The 14,481-nt window shown below is 38.1% G+C and overlaps 1 long non-coding RNA gene across 6 annotated transcripts in view; it reads right to left on the reverse strand.

Annotated features, from left to right (window-relative positions):
• The window catches only part of LOC127542993 (uncharacterized), a 121,652-nt gene that overhangs the window by 20,589 nt on the left and 86,582 nt on the right, over nucleotides 1-14,481 (reverse strand). The window contains exon 5 of one of the 6 annotated variants that reach the window (XR_007949035.1): nucleotides 9,769-9,888. The exons of the other annotated variants lie outside the window; for them this stretch is intronic. This is a non-coding gene — a long non-coding RNA (uncharacterized LOC127542993). The remainder of the gene's footprint in view (nucleotides 1-9,768; nucleotides 9,889-14,481) is intronic. 6 annotated transcript variants of the gene reach the window in all.

The raw sequence follows: 14,481 nt of genomic DNA on the forward strand, positions 1-14,481 counted from the left end.
TGTGATGGCTGAGTCATTATCAGTCATACCTCAAAAAATCAGAGTACAGAAGTACCACAACAGGACTGTCAAAAAAAAAACGGGGAAAAAAAAACAGCCTTTCTATAAGCCAATGAACTTGACTAACCACTGACAAAACTGCAGAGTAGAATATGAAAATAATTGTTTGTATTAGATATTGGTCTCAGCTTATTTTCTATGAGAATAATTAGAAAGGTAATATGTAGTAAAGTTACTCCTAGTGTTTAGAAGACAGACTGCAAATTTGCAGGTGACCACGCCTATCTTGCAGGAAAATGGCAACAGTGGCAACTAGAGAGAGTTCCTAGAATTAGGAAGCAGGATTTCTGGAAAGCAAAGACACTTACTTACAGGGTATCCCAGAGGCCTTGGTTCAGTTTTAAGTGATTAAAACTATTATATTCAATAGATTTTAAAGTATTAAATCTTAAAACTTCACTAAGATTTTAAGAATATCCTTTAGATATGAATAACAATTGTTCTGCTAATCCTTAGGAGGCAAAAATTAGAAGCAATGGAAGAATCAATTTTTATCTTAATTTAAATAAGAAATTTTTAATCAGAGTTGTTTGAAAAAGAAGTATGTTGGCTTGGGAGTTGGTGAATTACTCATTAATTTTGGTGTTCAGATATAGGATAGATGACCAATTAATTGGGTTATGGTAGAAAAAACTGGTATATCAGCTAGGGGATTTGGAATCTTGTTCTTCAGTACCACGGTTCAGTAAAATCATAAATGAGTTGTAGAACATCCAGAGAAGTCAGGAATAATGGTTGAAGGGCCTTGAGTTTCTGTGAGAAGAGAAACTCTTGAAGTAATGAAGTAGTGAGATTAAGGTGGGGACAATAAAGGAGTCTTCCAGTATTAGAAGGATTATTAGGAGGAAAGATCAAACTTGGCCCTAGTGCATAGAACTAGGAACAATGGGTGAAAATTGCAGAAAGAGATTTCTATCTCTGTGAACAGAATAATTTTTTTTTTGTATTTGGGAACCTGTCCCAAAGTAGAATGGACTATCTTGGAAGGCAACGGGTTTTCTGTCACTAAAGGTCTCAGCTTTTGATCACTCTTACCATTTGCTGCCTTTGAAACTATATACAAGCTGCTGAATGAAGATAGAGAAAATCACACAACTGTTCTCAGACTGGGTCCACTACAAATTTATGCCATTCATCTTAAACTGGGGCCTCACTGCTACTTGGCAATTGTACTGTGCCCCTCCCCCTTACCAACTCAATCTCCTCACTCTTTCCAGCAGTTCTTCCAAAACTTTTCATCCCTCCTTCAACCTCCCATGACTCCCTCCTCTCAGCTAAGAATATTGCTTCACATTTCACCAAGAAATTCGCTAAAATAATATAGGGTTATGCTATCATCTTATATCTTTTCTGTTCCATATAGCTAAATTCCTTGAAAAAGTTATATATGATAGGTGCCTCCACTTTCTCATTTTATTTTCTTCCTAAACCCTTACAATCTGGCTTCTGACTTCATTATTCTACTGAAACTGCCCCCTTCAAGATAATCTAATTTTGATTATCAAATAATCTAATTAGATTATTATCTTATTATAATCGATAATTATATCTATTATACTAATAATATTATATTATTAATATAATATTATATCTATATAGTAATCTTTATTGCCAAACAACTAATAATCTGTTGCCAAATCCAATGTTTTTTTCTGAATCCCTGCTCTCCTTTTAGTCTCTATACCTTTTGACACTATTTGTCACCTTCTTATTTATGTTCCCTTTTCTCTAGGTTTTTGGTACACCTCTCTGCTGATTCTCCTCCTACATCTCTGACTGTTCCTTCTTTGTCTCTTTTGCTGTTTCTTCCTCCAGATCATACTCTCTAACCATAGGTGTCCCTTGGAGTTCTATCCTGGGCCCTCTTCCTCTGTAATATACTTCACTTGTTGACCTCATCAATCCCCATGGACTTAATTATCATCTCAATGCTGATGATTCTCAAACCTACACATTCTCCTCCAACCTCTCTGCTGACCTCTAATCTCACATCTCCAATTACCTTTCAAACATCTTGAACTGTATATCCATCAGACATCTGAAACTCAATATGTCCAATAAGAGAACTCATTATCTTTGCCCCTAACCCCTACCCTGCCTCCTATTTCTGGAGGAGGCAACAATATTCTTTCACTCCCTCAGGCTCACAACCTAGGAGTCATCCCAAACTCACTATCTCTCACTTCCAATATCCAAGGAGTGGCCAAGGCCTATCAATCTGACTTTTACAGCTTCTCTCAAATAGCTCTCCTTCTCTCCTTTGAAATGCCATTTCTTTCCCCATCACACATACACCCTGGGGATCCTTATCACTTCACACCTTAACTGCAGCAAAAGGTAATTGTGGATCTGTCTGCCTCAAGTTTCTCCCCACTCCAATCCATCATCTACTCAACCACTAAAGTGATTTTTCTAAAGTGCAGATGCAATCATGTCATCTCCCTATTCAATAAATTTTAGTAGTTCTGTCACCTCCAAGATCAAATCCAAAAGGCGGGATGGGCATTCAAAGCCCTTCATATCCCAGCTTCCTTCTATCTTTCCAGTCTTCTTACATCTTCTTTCTATATTCTTTAACCCAGTAACATTGGCCTCCTGGATGTTCCACAAACAAGAACTTTCATCTCTTGATTCTGGGCATTCTCTCTGGCTGTCTCTCAAGCCTGTAATGTTCTCTCCTCCACTCTATCTATTAACCTCCCTGGCTTTCTTTAAATCCCACTTTCTTCAATCCCTCTTAATTCTAGTACCTCCTCTCTTCATTATGTATTTTTCCTACATTTAACTTGATTTGTATTTCTTTGTATATTGCCTTCCTCCATTAGATTGTAAGCTCTTTGAGGGCAGACTTTTGCCTTCTTTTTGTATCCTCAGTGCTTATCACAGTGCCTGGCACATAGTAGGAGTTTCATAAATACTCATGGATTGATTGAAGCAATTTACCACTTGTTAGGAGATATTACAAAGATAATTCTCATTTAGCTTGGAATGGTGGCCTTGGAAATACTTTCCACCTTTAAGATTCTGTGATTCCAGAGTAGGGGGAGGAGAGAGAACACAAAAGTTTATTACTAAAGTATAATTTTGCCCTAAACATTTCAGCATACTACAATAGCCAGTATAGCTACTGGATTTTAACAAAATACCATGCTATATTTTTGTATGTCAATTAATGGGTAAAAGAGCATTTATTAAGCCCTTAATATGTGCCATGAGGCCTGGGGCTACAAAGACAAAAAAAATGAAATATGCCCTGTCCTCAAAGAAATTATATCTTATTGGTGGATGCAGCAGGGTCAGTATACATCTATACAAATTATAAAAATGCAAGGGAATGGTAGGGTGGAAAAGAAAAATCTCAATGAGGGGAGGGCAGTGAGGAAACTAGGACTTCTCAGAGGCAGAAGTGAGGCTGTAATGCATTCCTATGCAAAAGCATGTAAGTGGGAATATCTTTTTTTATATCATTTTGTGTGTGAAGGAATGTCCTTGACAGTAATGGGAAAGTTCAGAAGAAGGGTGTATTGCAGGAGAGACTCTCATAAGAAGTCCAGTTTTGGATCCATTGAATTAATATGCTATAGAGTTCAAAACAACATAAAACCAAAAAAAGAAAAAACCTTGTCATTTTTTTTTTGATTGGCTTCTTCTCTAAGTGAAGTGTGGGTCTTAACATGGAGTATGTCCATGCTAAGCATTTTGTATCCTACTGCTAAGGAGTATGAGACCCCTCCCCTCCCAGGGTCAGGGAGCAGGGAGGCTGTTCTGCCTCAGGCTCAGTTCCTATTTGCCTCAAGGATTATTTGACTTAGATTCATATATACAGAGAGAATGATGCCTCTCAGAATGTAGGCATTTTTGGTTTGGTACAATTTGTGCATCTTTAAGAAATGGATGAGCACTTATTTGGCTTCCACAGTTATGGAGATTAAATTAGAAAATTGAAATCCACAAGGACATCAGAGAATCATCAAGAGTGACGGTTATCTCCCCCGAAAGGCTGTAAGCTCCTTGGGGGTAGGGACTGACTTTTGAAACTGGAGGTGATGGCCTGAGATTTGAAAAGAATCTTCTTTGCCCTCAGCCCTCCTTTGTTACTTCCCCCTTCTAGAATGGAAGCTCCTTGGAGCAGGGACTATGTAATGAGGGCTGGAAATTCATGTCCTATAACTTCTGTAACATTCGATTAATGGGGAATAAGGGGAGGGATTTATGCTTCAGGATAGGGAATAAAATGCTGCCTTTGGAGCTTCAAAGGGGTGTCTACTGATGTAAGCAGCCATCCTTGCAAGAATGTAAAATAAATTTTTCCTGCATTCATCAGTGAGTCAGTGGAGTTCTTCGCAAGATCTTTTGTTTCTTACATGCTCAACTGATCCTGTATAAACCTTTTTGTGCATAATTGCTTGTTGTGTCCAAGCTTAGCTTGTAAGCTCTTCAATGATAGAGGATATCTTTGTTTTCTTATGCTTAGTACATAGCCTTGAACAGAGTAAGTGCTTAATAAATGTTTATTGACTTGATTGTCTATGTGACCAGATCACACTCAGATGTGTGAGGCTGAGTGAGATGATACATTTCCTTCAGGCTCTGGTTGAGAACACTGGGGGTTGATATTACTGAATATCATATGATATCCAAAGGAACATGTTATAACATTGCTAATTGTTAAATAAATCATGGATAATTAAATTTTTACTGTTTAATGTTCTCTTCTATTCATTAGGGTGTATATGTTGTTCAGGAAAAACTTGTACCTCTATGGCAAGGAGGTCTTGCTAAACTCTTCTTAGGGCTGCTCATCCATCTTTAGTATACACTGGAGCACCCAGCTCTCATTGGTAGCTTCAAAAAGCAGCTGTGGCATGGCCAGTGGCCACACCCCAACAGAGCCACCTCAACAGATGGGCTAACCCCAGGTTGAGGGTAACTGATGGACCACAAACTCATCTGTGAGTCAGAGGGATGTCTACCCCAAGCACATGAAAACATCCCTGATGTAATAAGAACATGTGAACATTTTGTGTCAACGGGCCCAAAGGCAACAGAAGCAAGCCCTGGGGAGCACTGTAGAGCTTGGTCAGGGTCATCCACTGCATCCAGAGTGTTAGCCAGTCATCTTCATTTTTGTCCTGCCATTGAACTTCAATGATTCTGGAAGAAGTGTGACTGAAGGCTTCAAGCAGCTTTCTCCCTTAAATCCAATTTACATGCAAGTCAAAAGGCATCATCCATACCATATTCATATTGTTTTAATTATCATTTCTAACTCTCAAAAGGAACACGCCCTCCAACCTCCCTAGTGTATTCCAACATCTCTATGACTTCTCATACATGGGTTCAGCATAGCATAAACACTTGTTTATATGACACAATACCTACAGAACCTTTCCATTATCTTTGGTGCAGAAATGACAACTCTTATTTAACATTTTAATATTTGTCATAGAGTAAACTGTCACAGAAATCCTTTTAAAACTCTCATTTCAACAAAGGACAGAGAAACGATAAGGAGATTCACTCATTCAGCATAGACTATCACATATCAGGCAGAAAGCAACAAAACAAAAAACAAAAACAAAAACAAGTCAGCTCAACAATTATCTATTCAATGCTTATCACAAGAACACTGTATTTGGGGAAAATAATTTTTCTTTTACAATTTCAAAAATAAATTGATCCATTACACTTCTTATCTTAGAACTTAGAGATGAGAGAAACCAAGTAAGATGAGGGGATAGGAGACAGTATGATTTCATGGCTACACCCCTGATCTTTGAGGCAGGAAGACCTGATGTCAAATCCTGCTTCAGGCACTTACAAGCTGCATTATCTCATACAAGTCACTTCATCTCCCTTGGTCTCTGTCAAATGAGGGGATTGGACCAGATGAGTTCCAAGGTCCATTCCAGATCTAAATCTTTGACTATGAGCCTGAAGACCCACTGAGTGATCTAAGGAATGGGTGGGGAAAAAGGGAATTTGAGACAGTGGATACAGATCATACATTGGAAAAGTTTGGCAGTGACTGAAAGGAGAGGGAGAGGGAGGGAGGGAGGGAAAGAGAAAGGGGGAAGAGCCTGAGACAGACAGACAGAAATGGATTGGTTCAGAATGAATTGCCACAGATGGAGGAAGATGAAGAATGGTAAGATCACTGGAATTGGAATCAAAAGCACCAGATTGGAATCCTAGCTTGACTACTGGCTATGATTACAGCACCACTGTAAGCCTCACCTACTATGATTTTTGAATACTCCAGGGTTAACAATTTTGATACGCCCTCATCCCTGGACTAGCATTTAACTGCATACTCAATTTCACACTAGTGAAGTGTTAGCATAAGTCAAACTTGTTTTCTAATTTTAATACCAATTTAAGAAACATTATTAAAAAGAACATTTATGTCCCTCATATTTATTTCCTCCAATTATTTGTTCTTGTAGATGGGCAACGGCTATATTTTTGGCTGAAATCCACTCAATACTATCTCCACTGTGATTGAGTCTAAATCCAATGTCAGATGACCTTTTATAGGGTTTAAGAATGTAATGGGCACTTTTAATGGGGATAATTTAGTCTGAATTTATAATGATACAGAAGGAATTCATCACTTACTTCAATCCATCATTCCTTTCTGCACCACTCTGCCAACCTTTACATTGGTTAAATCGGCGTTAGGTGCTAGTTACAATCCAGCAAATCTAGATTTTAAATGAGCCAAAGTTATGTTCTGTCCATGTGATAGAACAGGAAGAGTATAATGTCTGAGTCAACCACAAGATAGTGCTCCCAACAGTCCCCCTCTGTCTATTCTGATTCTGTACACTAGATGTTATATAAAGAAACTGGGTAACAAGTTTGTAGTAGACTCAGGGCTGTTGTGTTTATCTCTACCTTTGTTCACCTGTGTGAGTGTGTGTAAAATTAGAATGTGGCAAATGGTGGGAGTAATCCAAAAGTAGCTAAGCAGGAATCAGACAATCAGTGAAATGATGGTGTGGGGACTGATTCCAAAGGACAGTGTAAAGTTGTATTGGTTAACCAAGATATCAGATTAGTGTAGTGAAGATAGCTTTAAAAAGAAGTGAGAGGCTAAGAGATTGATGTGAATGAAAAGAAGGTTTTGAAAAGGAAAGAGAAGAGAAAAAAAAAGAATGGATTATGTCAAATTAGAGGATATTAGAATTACTAAATATCTGTGGGTGATAAAGGTATGGCCATCTTTTTGGGTGGCTAAGTGATTCAGGAGTGAGGGGAATGAGTCAGTGGAGGAAGTGAATGGTTAGGGTGTTTTGAGCAAAAATTAGGAGGTACACTGAAGTCCACTAACATGAAAACAGGAGTTGGGGAAGTGAGACAAATTGCAAGACGTAACTGAATTCATTGAAGAAAGAAGTGGAGTTACCTGGAGGTATATAGACAACGCTACCAGGATTGTGTTTGGGTGGAAGGGATGAAGTGCATGACCCTCAAAGGAGAGGTTTCTGAGTAATGGAGGAAGGGAGAACCCGGAAACAGCAATGGGGTACTCCAACTCCTTTGCCTCGACCAGTAAGTCAAGGGGAATGAGTGAAAGTACAGCCAATACTTGTAAGACTGGCCAAGGAAGTTGTGCCATCATGGGGCAGCCAGGTTTCAGTGATGGCGAGAAGATGGCTAGAGACTGTGGATGAAGGGAAGTTTGCTGTCTATGGAACAGGCATTCTGGATGATGAAGTAGAAGGGGTAGTATTTGGTGGTGACTTTGGGGTGGGAGGGTTGAGAGGGATGGAAACAAGGAACCTGGTAGTGGGGGATGGAGTATGTGGCTTGGGTGATGGCCTACAGGGATTCAGAATCACTGGAATTTGTAAAGTATGACCAGGAGGGGGAATGTTCATTATTGAAGGCACTACTCCTCTTCCCAGAGGAGGCTGAAGATCAGGCAAAAGACAAGTACAGCAGCAAATAGAAGGCACGCAGTCAGATGGTCAGATGGGAGGCCCCATTTCACTACTTTGCTTCTGTGAAAAAACTGGATATGTCACAAGGTGGTAGAGCAGGAGTTGGAGGTCCCGCTCCCTATTGACTTGGGTCTACCCTCAAGGGATAGATGCAGGAGGAGATGGAAGGCCTGAGGTCAAAGGAAAGGCCTCCTCTTCACATGAATCAGGGACTCCCCACAGAGGCTCTTTTACCAGCAGGAGTAAGTCTGTTAGTAGGAGGTGTAAGTTGTCTTGCACTGAAGCAGAACCATCAGTCTCAAGCAGCTTTCCACAGCAAGAGATGGATGACAAGTGAGCAGAGGAAGGAAGTTCTTGCTCCTCTTCTTACCTAAGGCTGATGAGGTACAAAATAGAAGATCCAAGTTAAAATTTAAGTTAAAAACCTTTCTCTAGTGCCCAGGGAATCAAGGAAAAGTCTCATGGAGGAGGTGTCATCTGACAGAACTAGGAATTAATGATCAATAAAGGTAAAGATGGAATGCATTCCAGGAATGGAAGAGAATCTGTGCAAAGAAATCCTACCAGGGTCCCACAAGGACAGGTGAGTAGGCATCTAGAAATTAAAAGTAGCTCCTCTCTGCCAGTGGTATTTCCCCCACCATGGTGCAAGATGCAGAACAAACTATTCTGGGATCCAATTCTAATTAGCCTCCAAAATCAAATTTGGCAAACTGATAAATTCTGGAGAAGCTTTAGCATGAGTCTCCCATTTCCACTGCAATGATGTATGAATGAGAGAAATATCACTTTCACAATGGTTTCCCTTCTCAAATTCACATCTAAGTATTAAACTTCCCAGAGGAGACTAAGTATTAAACTAAGTATTAAACATAGCAATAGCTTCAATGATCATTGCTGACCCCTCACATTTTGCAATAATTCTCTCATCTGAAAGAAGAAACACAAGACTTTCCCTATACACAGAATGATTACAATCTCCCGTATGATTTACAGTGGCAGAAGCAACATATAAATAGATATCTAAGCAATAATGACAAAACTGTCCAGGAAGACAGAGTTTAGGTGCTACTGCCAATGACTCATCAACAATGGAAATATAAGAGAAATTCATTTTAGTACATTCAGAGAATGATCCACAAAAAACATTTGCCATTCAGTCAGTCCCAAGCATTATCGATAAGCTACATTCTATAGTGTTGGCTACATAAGCAGGATGACTACAATAGGACTTCCAAGAATAATAAGGAAAAATAAAAATGTAGACATTCAAAGAACCATTGTCAGAAGACTTATATCAAGTAAAACAGGAAATTAGCCTGTTAACACCATAACTAGATTGGAGATCTCAAGCTTGATTCTGCAGACCCTAAGGGCATGAAACATGACCTGCTCTTCTTAAGTAAATGGCAGGGTCTGAATGCAGATTGAAGCATATCATTTTCATTTTCTTAATTTGTTTTTTCTTTCTAGTGGATTTTTCTCTTTTGTTTTGATTTTTCTTTCACAACATGACTAATATGGAAATATATTTAATATGATTGTACATGTATTGCTTGTATCAAGTTGTTCACGGTCTTAGAGAGGTTGGAAGGAAAGGAGGAAGGAAGAAAAATTGGAAACTCAAAATTTTACATAACTGAATAGCAAAAACTATCTTTACATGTAATTGGAAAAAAATAAAATATTATGAAGTATTTTTTGAAAAATGCATGTCAGTTAGAAAGTTGTCAAAAATTTTCTTGACATATTCAATACATACAGAATAGAAAGAAGGCAGACTTAGAAGAGATGCCTCAAGTGGACAGGGAGTTCAGGTGGACCAGAAAAGGACTCTTGCAGAGGATGGTTTTCAGCTCAATCCTGAAGCAAGTAATGGAAGCTAAACAGCAGAGGAGAGAAGAGAGACCATTTCAGGAATTTCAGAGGGAATATCCAGCATAAAAAAACTGGAGTGATGTCATACATGAGGAAAAGCAATTTTCAGAGAAGGGAAAAGTTTGAAATGACTGGAAAGCATGGAATGCAGCAACTTCTGAAGAATTCTAAATGGCAAATAGTGCATTTTATATTTAATCCTGGTGATAATGAGGAGACACCAGAATTGGTTGGGTAGAGGATTGATATGGTCAGAGCTATAGTCTGTGAAAACATTTTGGCAGTTGAGTGGAAGATGGATTGGTATAGGAGAAAATTTGATGCAGGAAGATCAGGAAAAGGCTATTGCAGTAGTCCAAGTAAGAAGAAAACATGGCTGAAACAAGCCGGTGACTGTCTGAGGAGAGAGAAGAGGAGAGTTATGAGAAATGTTGGGATGGTAGAAATATCAACATTAGACAATGGTTCAGGTGTGTGTAAGAGAGAGAGATTATTAGGAAGTCAAAGATTTGAAAGTTATGATGATGAGACTATGAATAGGGGGTGGTGACAAGAGAGTGCTGATGGTGAAATATGACAATGATGATAGAGAGATAGTAAGTTCTGAAGAACAATCCATGAAGATGATCATAGTAATTTAAAAGGGCTGGTCATAGTGATTTGCATATGACAGTGACATTGTTAATATTGTGACAATAATTGCAGTGAAGTTACAGCAATGATGGGCTTGAGCAAGTCCTAGGTAAAGATTTATCAGTGGAGTTTGCAGAGATCTGAAATTGACTTTGGTAGAGAAGTAACAGTATTAGTGCTGGAAATATAAAGTGGAGAAATGAAATAGTGGTGATAAAGTTTGATTCATTAATATCATTATTTCATTTGGTATTAATATAAAAGTTCCTCATTGGGCATATGAGACAGGGTGATAATGATGAAGATGTGACAAAGATGGAGATGTCAGAGTGATACAGATGTGCATGTCAATGATACTGTTGATCCTGTGACAATGATAATTATTGTGTATGCTCCATATTGGGCAGCCAAGTGGCACTGCAGTGGATAGAGTGCCAGGCCTGAAGTCGGGAAGACATTAGTTCAAATCTAGCCTCAGATTCATACATGCTGTGTGACCATGGGCAAATCACTCAACCCTGTTTGCCTCAGTTTCCTCATGAGCTGCAGAAGGGAATGATAAGCCACTCCAATATCCTTGCCTGGAAAACTCTAAATGGCTTCACGCAAAATTAGACACAAGAAAAATGACTGAACAACATCCTTCATACTGGGCATGACCTAGTTGTTGAACAATGCATAATGAGCTGCCCTTGAAGCTTGGAAGAGCTGGGTTCAACATGGTTCCCCACTTGCCCATGGGTTCCCTTGATGCTGCCTTCTTATCACTTTCATTCCCATGGAGGAAAGAGAGAAGCTTTCTCTTTTTAGACTCCTCTCCTGGGTTTTGTCAACACCTGGATGAAGCCTAAATGGGTTAGCCTGAGGACAGGAGCAGAAGTGGTAGTGGGGGATACTGGTGGAGGGGAGGTGTAGAGGTTACTCTGGAATTTCAGCCTTCCTTATGAAGAATGGTACAAAATTCAACTGATCTTCAACTGGAAACAATACTCCTGAGCAAAAGACAATAATCAAATAGAGTGTTTACAGAGAGGGAGAATTCCCAGTGCAGACAGGCAAGTTGAGCAGATAGCAATGAAGAAGGGAGTTGGGTGGATGATGGGGGAGAGGAAATGCAATAATAACACACGTTCACAAGAGCATCCAAAAGATAGTTGGAGGCAAAGAATAAATTCAATGCAAGTAGATCATTCCTTCCAAACATCAGCTATTCACCTAAGGTTCTAACTGCCTATGATTATTTCATTTCAAGCTACAAGTGCCCTTCTTGCCTCATGCAAAATGATGACCTATATTCCCAGCAGCCTTCTCCAACAGCTGCTCCTTCTCTTTCTTCTCCTCCACTTCTGTCTTCTAATCTTCTGCCTACTTCTCCATGCAATTTTTAAATGTATTTTTTTCAGTTTTGTCAAGCTCAATTAAAAAGACAAGCAAAAATCAAAACAATCCCCTTTGCTTATTTAAAAAGGCATCAACACCATGAACCCAGTCAAAATAATATTTCTATATGTATAAAATATGCATTCTTAAAGTACAATATGGTGGTAACTTGCAATAACATCTTCCTTTGTTTCTGTCTCTACATAAACTGCTGATTATACTGTCAATGTCAACTAGATCACTTGACAACTTCCTACTCATCCCTTTTAATATTTATAATTTATTTCATAAGTCAGTTTCTTCATTGATTCCCTTGAAATTCTTGACTTTTTGTTCTTCCAGATTAATTTTGTTGTTTTTTTTCTAGCTCTATAAAATAATTTCTTGGCAATTTGATTGGTGTGGCACTGAATAAGTAAATTAATTTAAGTAGAATTGTCACTTTTATTATTTTGTTCTCAGCCTACCCATGAGCACTTGATATTTTTCAATTAATTAGATTTAATTTTATTTTTGTAATGAGTGTTTTTTAATTGTGGTCATAAAGTTCCTGTCTTTATCTTACAAAGTAGACTCCCAAATATTTTATATTATCTACAGTTATTTTAAATGAGATTTCTCTTTCTATCTCTTGCTGCTGGGCTTAGAGGGTAACATATGCAAATGCCAATGATTTATGTGTGTGTGTTTTATATCCTATAACTTTGCTAACATGGTTAATTGTTTCAAGCATTTTTTTTTCAATTGGTTTTCTAGGATTCTCTAAATATATCATCATATCATCTGTAAAGAGTGATACTTTTCTTTCCTCATTACATACTCTAATTCTTTTAAGTATTTTTTCTTTTCTTATTGTTAAAGAAAACATTTATAATACAATACTGAATAATAATAGTGATAGTAGCCAATCTTGTTTTACCCCTGATCTAACTGGAAATGCTTCCAGTTTATCCCCCTTACATACAATGCTTGCCGATGGTTTTAGATAGATGCTACTTTTCATTTTAAGGAAAACTCCATTTATTCCTACACTGTCTACATAAACTCAGTTGCATATTGTGTGGTGTCACCCAACAGTTTTGTCATGAGTATTGCTTTGGACAATTTGGAATTGATTGGAAAAGATTATTGCACTCTTCTAGTCCTATAATGTGTCACTATATAATAAATAACTCAATGTCATCAAATTGAATAATTTATTAACACCTTTAGAATTTGGACACTTTTACACAAAAGAATGTGGTGAGTCCTTTGAATTAAATTACACTGTGCCATATGCTCTTTCCCTGAGGTTCTTTTGACCTTTTACCTCTTATTTTTGCCTTGCAGGCACACCACTGTTAATGAGGAGGCCCAGTGATGCAGCACTGGGCCGGCCTGCTGACTCTCATCCAGGTCCTTCACACTCCAGTGACCAGAATCTGAAACCTGTTGCACCAGTAAGTGTCCAGTTTCTATTTATAGAAGAGGTTTCAGACCAGCTAGCTTATTTGGTAATAAGCATGTGTGTGTGTCTGTGTCTCTGTGTGTGTCTGTGTGTGTATGTGTGTATGTGTGTGTGACACTCATCTATACTTCTATATGGGTGTCTGTATGCACACATACATTATATCCAAACTAAATCTCTCTCTGGGCTTCTTTGTGCCCTGCTTCCTAGGAAATTATATGTATGTGTATATAAAACATATATTCCACATTTCTTTCAAATGGATCTTATAAAGTAACAAAGTAAATTGTGTTTTCCATTTTGTATTTTGTTTTTTGCTATTTTTAAATGGAATCTAAAAAAATGATTCCTACATTTATTCACTTATAAGAACTCACCGTGTCTTCCTCCACTGCCACTAACCTCAACAAATCTTTTAAAATAAGATCAAAAAAAGAAATATCAATCTCTCATCCCAAATTTGCCTACTCCCACAAATCTATATTTCTATATTTTCTATATTTCTATAATGTTCAGAAATATATGCCTCAGTTGATATTTTACACTTGGTGTTTCATCTCAAATTCTCTGGATTACTGACTTAGAAAGACAGGATGACATGTAATGGAAGGGTCCTCCTGCTCCTTGATTTGGAACATGCAAAGTTATTCTGGTCGCCTTCCCCTGTGTAGAAAAGAAAGCTATGATTTTCTACTGAGTTGGAACAGAGAATGCTTTGAGAAGACATTAATTAGGCAAGATTTTGGGATTTCTCAAGGCTGAAAATTAAAAGAGACAAGCAAGTTCTTGCAGAATTTCTCAGAGACAGAATTTTTTGGTACCATGCTGTCTTCTATATATGAGGCAGAAGATGGTAGCAAAGGTGAGGAGCAAGAAATAATGATGATAAAACTAGCTCACATAATTTCAGCAATGGAAAGTTGACATAAGTGCATAACATGCTTGGGTGAAAGAAGGTACATATATACCTTGTTGATTAGCAGAGAGAGAGATGTGACTCAGATGCCATAAGCCAGAAATAATCAGCAAAATAGAAAAACTTACTCCATGGAGGCAAGTGTCATCAAAGAACCAGAATAGAAAACAAGTGATTGGGAATGCAAATGCAATGAAGTGAAGGACAATCTGGAAAAGGGA

Source organism: Antechinus flavipes, chromosome X, assembly GCF_016432865.1.
Source record: "Antechinus flavipes isolate AdamAnt ecotype Samford, QLD, Australia chromosome X, AdamAnt_v2, whole genome shotgun sequence".
Lineage (NCBI taxonomy): Eukaryota > Metazoa > Chordata > Mammalia > Dasyuromorphia > Dasyuridae > Antechinus > Antechinus flavipes.